This window comes from Arvicanthis niloticus, chromosome 9, assembly GCF_011762505.2.
Source record: "Arvicanthis niloticus isolate mArvNil1 chromosome 9, mArvNil1.pat.X, whole genome shotgun sequence".
Classification (NCBI taxonomy): Eukaryota; Metazoa; Chordata; class Mammalia; order Rodentia; family Muridae; genus Arvicanthis; species Arvicanthis niloticus.
The window spans coordinates 10,652,010-10,661,134 of record NC_047666.1 but is presented as its reverse complement, the minus strand read 5'-3'; the positions used below and the strand labels follow the sequence as shown (position 1 = coordinate 10,661,134).

Genomic DNA, 9,125 nt, shown 5'->3' with positions numbered 1-9,125 from the left:
GATATATCCACAATTTTACTTTTTTATTTACATTTCAGATGCCATCCCCTTTCCCCATTTCCCCTCCCTAGAAAACCCCTATCCCATGCCCCCTTTTCCTTTTTGCTTTTATACATTTTTTAAAAAAATGTTAATTAAAGGCTTTATAAGTTTGGTAATGCTCAATCAGAAGTATAACCCAATACCCAACCTAGATATATCAATTATCTTTGACTGATGGAGACATGTGAGCATCTGCCTCCATGCCCCCCTCTCTTTCTCTCTCTCATCACCTAGCTTTATCCTTCCTGTTAAAATAAAACTTTTCTCTCAAAATTCAATTAGAGCATTTTGTTTGCATCTCTGTTTTGTTCATAAGGTGAAATAAAGTCAATATTCTCAGATTCCACTTCTCAGAAGTAATTATCAACATCTACCACTGAAGAATGTTATTGATAAGCCAGAAAGTTATGGTCGAATCAATAATGCTCTGAATAATGTTCTAAAATTCCCCTGTTTACCACCTATCCAACCTCTTTTCCTTACTCAGAACCAACCAGCTTAAAGGTTAGTCTATAATACTTTGTCTAGTAAGCCAAAATGCAATATTGCTCCTCTTCTTGCCTTTCAAACTTTTGGTCATTTTTTTTCTATAAATAGTCTGCTCTGATAATTGTTTGATTTCATTGATTCAGACTCAGTTCTGAACTATGTCCCTGGTCTGACCACTATTAAGGTCATTAAATTACCTAAGAATTTCTCAAATTCATTATTTTTAATAGCTGAGTAATATTCCATTGTGTAAATGTACCACATTTTTTGTATCCATTCCTCTGTTGAAGGGCATCTGGGTTCTTTCCAGCTTCTGGCTATTATAAATAAGGCTGCTGTGAACATAGTGGAGCATATGTTTTTGTTATTTGTTGGGGCATTTTCTGGGTATATGCCCAGGAGTGGTATAGCTCGGTCCTCAGGTAGTGCTATGTCCAATATTCTGAGGAACTGCCAGACTGACTGACTTCCAGAGTGGTTGTACCAGCTTGCAACCCCACCAACAATGCAGGAGTGTTCCTCTTTCTTCACATACTCGCCAACATCTACTATGACCTGAGTTTTTGATCTTAGTCATTCTGACTGGTGTGAGGTGGTATCTCAGTGGTGTTTTGATTTGCATTTCCCTGATGACTAAGGATGTTGAGCATTTCTTAAGGTGCTTCTCGGCCATTGGAGTTTCCTCAGTTGAGAATTGTTTGTTTAGCTCTGTACCCCATTTTTTAATGGGGTTATTTTGTTGTTTGGCGTCTAATTTCTTGAGTTCTTTGTAAATATTCGATATTAGCCCCCTGTCAGATGTAGGATTGGTAATGATCTTTTCCCAATCTGTTGGTTGCCGTTTTGTCTTGTTGATAGTGTCCTTTGCCTTACAGAAGCTTTGCAATTTGATGAGGTCCCATTTATTGTTTTCTTGATCTTAGAGCATAAGCCATTGGTGTTCTGTTCAGGAACTTTTCCCCTGTGCCTAGGTATTCGAGGGTCTTCCCCAACTTCTCTTCTATTAGTTTCAGTGTATCTGGCTTTATGTGAAGGTCCTTTATCCACTTGGATTTGAGCTTTGTACAAGGAGATATGAATGGATTGATTTGCGTCCTTCTACATGTTGACCTCCAGTTGAGCCAGCACCATTTGCTGAAAATGCTGTCCATTTTCCACTGGATGGTTTTAGATCCCTTGTCAAAGATCAAGTGACCATAGGTATGTGGGCTCATTTCTGGATCCTCAATTCTATTCCATTGATCTTCCTGCCTGTCTCTGTACCAATACCATGCAGTTTTTATTACTATTGCCCTGTAGTATAGTTTGAGGTCAGGGACAGTGATTCCCCTGGTAGTTCTTTTATTGTTGAGAATAGTTCTCACTATTCTGGGTTTTTTGTTGTTCCAAATAAATTTGTAGATTGCTCTTTCTATCTCTAAGAAGAATTGATTTGGAATTTTGATGGGGATTGCATTGAATCTGTAGATTGCTTTTGGCAGGATGGCCATTTTTACTAAGTTAGTCCTGCCAATCCAGGAGCATGGGAGATCTTTCCATCTTCTGAGATCTTCTTCAATTTCTTTCTTCAGAGACTTGAAGTTCTTGTCATACATATCTTTCACTTGCTTGGTTAGATTCACTCCAAGATATTTTATATTATTTGTAACTATTGTGAAGGGTGTCACTTCCTAATTTCTTTCTCAGCCTGTTTATCTTTTGAGTATAGGAAGGCTACTGATTTGTTTGAATTGATTTTATATCCAGCCACTTTACTGAAGTTGTTTATCAGGTTTAGGAGTTCTCTGGTGGAAGTTTTAGGGTCACTTGAGTATACGATCATATCATCTGCAAATAGTGAAATTTTGACTTCTTCCTTTCCTATTTGTATCCCTTTGACTTCCTTTCGTTGTCTAATTGCTCTAGCTAGGACTTCTAGTACTATATTGAATAGGTAGGGTAAGAGTGGGCAGCCTTGTCTAGTCCCTGATCTTAGTGGGATTGCTTCAAGTTTTTCTCCATTTAGTTTGATGTTGGCTACTGGCTTGCTGTATATTGCTTTTACTATATTTAGGTATGGACCTTGAATTCCTAATCTTTCCAAGACTTTTAACATGAAGGGATGTTGGATTTTGTCAAATGCTTTCTCAGCATCTAGTGAGATGATCATGTGGTTTTTTTCTTTGAGTTTATTTATGTAGTGGATTACATTGGTGGATTTCTGAATATTAACCATCCCTGCATTCCTGGGATAAAGCCTACTTGATCATGATGGATGATTGCTTTGATGTGTTGTTGGAATCGGTTTGTGAGAATTTTATTGAGTATTTTTGAATCAATATTAATAAGAGAGTTTGGTCTGTAGTGAGAGAGAGAGAGAGAGAGAGAGAGAGAGAGAGAGAGAGAGAGAGAGAATAGTTTATTGAATTTAAGGACCTTAATAGTGGTCCGACCAGAGACATAGTTCAGAATTGAGTCTGAATCAGTGAAATCAAACAATTATCAGGGCAGATGTTTTTATAGGAAAAACATGTTCAAAAGATTAAAAGGCAAGAAGAGTAGCAATATTACATTTTGGCTTTCTATACAAAATATTATACGCTAACCTTTAAGCTGTTTGGTTCTGAGTAAAAAAAGAAGGTTGGATAGGTGGTGAACAGGAGAATTTCAGAACACTAAGACAACAGAGCATTATTGATTCAGCCATATCTTTTTGGCTTATCAATAACATTCTTCAGTGGCAGCTGTTGATAATTACTTCTGGGAAGTGGAATCTGGGAATATTGACTTTATTTCTCCTTATAAGCAAAACAGAAACTGAATTAAAAATTGCTACACTTATGTTAAAAGGAGTAGGCCTTAACACAATCCATAAGATCATAGAAGGTAAGCTATAGAGTACAAGACTAGGGGAAAGAGGGACAGATAAATCTGTGTCACCATAGCTGCAAAATTTTTTGACAAGGGGAACTGAATGAATGTCTTTTGAAACCAGGGAGAAATGTCTGTTTGATGCCAGGGTAAGCATTTATTGGGCTAGCAGATTTTCTATGTAGTAGCTTTACATAAAATTATAACTTACTAAATGCTCACTCAGCCTAAGTTGGGCATGTGTAACTGGATATTAGTCAGAGGTTATAATACTTAATATTATTTTGTAAGTTCACAAGATAACAGAACCAAAGAGTTAACATTTTATCTGAGACAGAAATGACAACAGCCTTCACACAATTTTTTTTGTTGTGTGTCAAGGACAACATTTATTAAATAATATTCACTGAAATACATAAACTCTTTGTAACCCCTGTCACATAGACTCTTTTTGCACTGTGCATAAAATTTATTCTTCTTAGCCAATTTCTACCATGTTAGCTTCAGGCTCATATCTGGTTCTACACTTATTCCTTCTTCCTCCTTTGGAAAGCCCAACCCATCCTTTCCCCATACTCAGTGCACTTCAGGGCTTCCGGGCACTTCAAAGAGCTCCTCTCTGAGCTGCTTATGGCCCAATTTCTTGTCTCAGGGCTGGGATCAGGTACTTATATTATAATGGTCAACTTGTTTGCACATTTGTGGTACATTACACACAGGAACATTTGTGTCCCATGAATCTTCTGTTCTATCATCTTGTCAATCTTTCTGTAAGAGGGTACTGTGTCTCCACTCATGATAAGAGGGACATTCTGCTACACTGAAGCAAAAGGACCAATGTTAATGAATAGAAAGTTAAGGTATAAGTCAATAAAAAGAGAACAAAGTCAGTATAAACAAAAATATCTATTAACAGGATTATATGTAAAAATAGATGAGATGTGGGGCTTGGAGTGAGGCAAAAGATATGGTCATCTGGGTAACCGAGGCTGCAAACTCAAGATCCCCCAGCCTCAGCTTCTTACATGTTTGGATTATTAGAATACATCATCATGCCTGGCAGAAATGCAGTTCTTGATGCTACATACAAGGCAAGTCAAGAGCTCCAGGAACAATGAGAGCAGCTCATGGAAGCAATAGAATAATATCAGAAATACTTATTATTATCTCCCACCAACAATAACCAGTCTTAAAGTAATAACTATGAGATTTAGGGATATTTAAAAAGGTATGGTCCATTGCATGAACAGTATACATTGCAGAATATAGAAATATTTTTTATTCTGGGCATAAATGAGAAATATCACCTAACTTTCCACATTATAACAGGTCAATGTTCTAATTTTGAATGTAAAAATCAACTAAAAGTGAGCATACCTCAAAGACGAAGGTACAATGTGAAGGATGACTTGCAAATTTCATGTGATGTATATTTGGCTTGCCCTGTTTATCTCATCTTTGAACTGTAGCTGGTTCAGTACAGTGAATGTGTACAATAAAACAAAAGGATCCATCTCTACATGGCACAGACCTAGAAACAGAAACAGTAAGCAAATGCTGAGGAGGGAATTGTCCATTTTTCTTGTCCTCACTCTTTCCTCACTTCTTTCTTTCTCATTCTTTCTCCTTCCCTCTTCCTCCTTTCTCTGGTTCTTCTCTTTCTCTTCTTCCTTCCTGCCTCCTTCTCCCTTCTTTCTCCTTACTTTCCCCATTTAAATTCTTCCTATTGTTTCTTCATTTTATAAGGCTTCTTACAGCTATTTTATGTTCTTATTTAATTAAAATAAAACTATTAACTTCCCACAACCTTGCTAGGAAATCCAAACTTCTAGCTAGTTAAACCAAGAAAGTGGGCAGCTGTCTTAAAATTTGAAGAAATACTCACTTCTCTATCTATATTCATTTAGGTGTCTATCCATCTATCTGTTTATCTAACAATTTATCTGAGGAAGAAACAACAGTTTTGTTAATTAGCTTTCTATCACAATGACAAAATACAAGCTATCTCTCTTTTAATAATCTTGGATGCTTTGAAGAACTACACAGAAGCTGTACCTGCACACATCTCCATTACATGCTCCTTTACTTCCTTTGTGAACTCCTGCTTATCCTATAGTATTACTTCTGTTCAATAAAAACAACTTCCTCTCACTGGTTTTACTTGAAAACAATGGGCTGACAAGGTGGTTCTGTGAGCAAAGTGCTTGTCACATAGGTGTGAGGACCTGGCTCACTCCCAGGTAGCCATATAAAGCCAGACACAATAGCAATATGGCTTATATTTAGAGTGATGCTATGGCAAGATGAGAGATGGAAGGAAACAGGAGAATCCCTACAACAGCTTGGCCTATGAAGCATTTCATGAGTAGTTTTGAACAACAACAGACCTTGTCTCACATCTACACCCAAATTTGTCTGCTGATCTCCACACACATACCATGGCAAGAGAGGTTGCCTTCAAACACAAACATGAACAAATATACAAACATACAAAAACACATCACACACATGGATCTAAAAAATAAGGTAGTATGACAAGAATTGTGTTAATTTTTTCAGTGAATAATTTTTCTTTATTTTCTCTCAGATAATGCTTTCATTGGGGTGTGTAACATTTTGAGGGATCAAGTTGTTTTTAAAATAACTTACATTCTTTACACAGTGTAACGACAATGTACTGCCCCACCTCACACCTCAAACAGATTAGAGAGGAAAAGCTGGGTGGTGGTGGTATGCACCTTTAACCCTAGCTCACAGAGCCTGAGACATAAGAATCTTGTCTACAGAATGAGCTTCAAGATGACCCAGAATAAATATAGAAATTCTTTTTCTTAAAAAATGTATTTAGAAGGTTCCTTTAAGACACATGTGTTGCTCAAGTAAATTTTCTGCTGACACCAACTCCCTGTGGGTGAAACAGGACCAGGTGCCCTTGGAACAGCAGTACACACTCTGCTGAGCTGATTTGCATATGGAGTCATTTCATAACAGCCCAGACTCCTTTAAGGGCAGCTGTCAGGAGCCTAAGAAGCATCCTCTCTTCCAGCTCTCAGAGATGGAGGCAGACACACTGTTCCTATGGGTGCTGCTGCTCTGGGTTCCAGGTGAGGATGCAGAGACGTGTTGGGACCAACCTCTGTGTCCATCATGACTTTCCATGCCTCTCGATCATTATCATTACATACCCACTGAAATATAATTACATACCTTATTTTTTTAGATCCATGTTTTAGATCCATGTATGTGATATGTCTTTGTATATTTGTATATATGTTCATGTTCGTCTTGAAGGCAACCTCTCTTGCCATGGTATGTGTGTGGATCATTATAATTGAGGCATTTTTAATTGGTTTTAAGGTTTCTCATCCCCTTTGATTCCCTGATTTCTCACAGTGATGTCCACACTATTCTGGAATTTTTTATAGTAAAAGGTCCTCTGCTGGGAAGGTTTTTATACATAAATAACAATAGTCTGTGTGTTTGTCATTCCAGGCTCTAATGGTGACATTGTGCTGACCCAGTCTCCAGCTTCTTTGGCTGTGTCTCTAGGGAAGACAGCGACCATCTCCTGCAGGGCCAGTGAAAGTGTTTATAGTGCTATGAACTGGTACCAACATAGACCAGGACAGCCACCCAAACTCCTCATCTATGGTGGATCCAACCTAGAATCTGGGGTTCCTGCCAGGTTCAGTGGCAGTGGGTCTGGGACAGACTACACCCTCACTATCAATCCTATGGAGGCTGATGATGATGGAGACTATTTCTGTCAGCAATATTTGAAGCTTCCTCCCACAGTGCTCCAGGGCTGAACAAAAACCTCCTGGGTTTGCAGCTCACTGAGGCTCAGTCTCTCAGTTCTCTTTTATTCTATGGCATCTCAACACAGAGCTCTAGGCTTGTTTGGAAAAATATCTCAAATAATGATACAAATTATATACACTGATATGTATGTGTATCTCATTCTTCATGCTTTATAACAACTTATTTCCAATCAAAATATATAATTGTTTTAATGATTATTTATCATCTAAAAATTTAACACATATTTATCTTTGGATGACTGTCCCTTCTTCCCTAACTCCCTGATCACATCTGTGCCTATTCCCTTGCCCTCAGCATCCTCCTTTAACTTTCCAGTCACTGAAGATTTATTGTCTCTCAGTTTTGATTCTGAAAATAGAAAAGGAGAATAAATACAAATTATGTCACTGAAAAATAGGGTTAACCAAAGACATTTTGAGGTATGTCTGTCTCTCTCTCTCTGTCTCTGTCTCTCTCTCTGTCTCTCTCTCTCTCTGTCTCTCTCTCTGTCTCTCTCTCTCTCTCTGTGTATGTGTGTTTCTGTGTCTGTGTATATATGAGTGTCAAATGACAACCTACATAAGTTCTTTCTTTCCACCACATTCAGTCTGAGATTAAAACTCAGGTCATCAGTCTTCTATGAGCATGCTTCCTGGAACAGAGTGTGCAACCATGCCAGCCTGGGATACTATTTCTTACTCTTGAATCATTCATTTTCATTTTAAATTGTGTACCTGGGATGAAGGGTACAAGTGTGAGTGTTCATAGCATTCAGAAGACAGCATCAGATCCCATGAAACTAAAAATACAGGAGATTTCGAGCTAGTTGTTGTGGGTGCTGGAAAGCAAACTGGGGTGCTCTGCAAGATCAAGAAGAGCTCTGAACTGCTAACTTACTTATTCACCTCTGATCTTCCATTTTTAAGGGACTCCTTTAGATTTAGTAACCGCTCTTTCCCTAGAACAGTGGAAGACTTGATGGGAACATAGTTGTCCATCATCTAAGTTAAATAGTTCATTGAGTAGCTAAACTTGTCAGTTAATTTATCAGATTCAGGCTCACATTCTCATCCCAGTATTTTTATTCTCCAATTGCTTTTACTTGCTGACCCTCACAAACAGCCTGCTATAGTTACTTAGAAATATAGGCTGTGCTACAGGTATTTTTCTCCTTTGGTTCCAGTGTTTCTATCTCTGTCTCCTTCCCTAAATTAAGTTTTAGTGTCTGATTTATTGCTTGTTATTTTGTCTTGATCCAATATTTTTATTTTATCAACTTCTATATTTGTGCTAAACATCTTCCTGCCATTTTCCTTTCTCTCTCTCTCTTTCTTTCTTTCTCTCTCTCTCTCTCTCTCTCTCTCTCTCTCTCTCTCTCTCTCTCTCTCTCTCTCTTTTTTTATTCTCCATCCTTTGTGTATAAAATATGATAGTGAAAGTAACACATAGTGCACCTGTAGAACAAGAAACAACACTTGGTGTTGGTCTTCAAATTCCACCTTGTTTGAGACAGGGTGTCATCAGGGAACTTGCCATACATGGGATTTTGGGAAGACAAGACTTAATAGATACCTACTCTTTGCGGACAGAAAATGAGCCCTCATAAACTTGGACTTCTCTAAAGCACTGAATACTCTTTAGATCTACATCCCTAAGAGAGATGCTTTTTTCCTGTACTATGGCTTGATGTTCTTATAAGCTGGAAAACAGAGACAATGGCTTCCTAAGACAAGTACTGATTATAATACTATCTTCCAACTAGAACTATCCAGCCTTGAGGCTGGAAAATGATCTTAGGTTCCATATATATAATTATGTTTTGCTTTTCTGGAAGAGTTAAATCTCTGTAGACAGACACTGTTCCAAAGAATCTACCCTTCAAGTCTCCTCCAGTACTGCGCCTGTGGTCCTCAATGACTCTCTGAGAGAGGAACATGTGTGAT

At 38.0% G+C, this 9,125-nt stretch overlaps 1 pseudogene; it reads left to right on the top strand.

The window, feature by feature from the left end:
• Positions 1–6,352: 6,352 nt before the first annotated feature.
• On the top strand, positions 6,353–7,190 carry LOC117715066 (Ig kappa chain V-III region MOPC 321 pseudogene; annotated as a pseudogene).
• Positions 7,191–9,125: the final 1,935 nt, after the last annotated feature.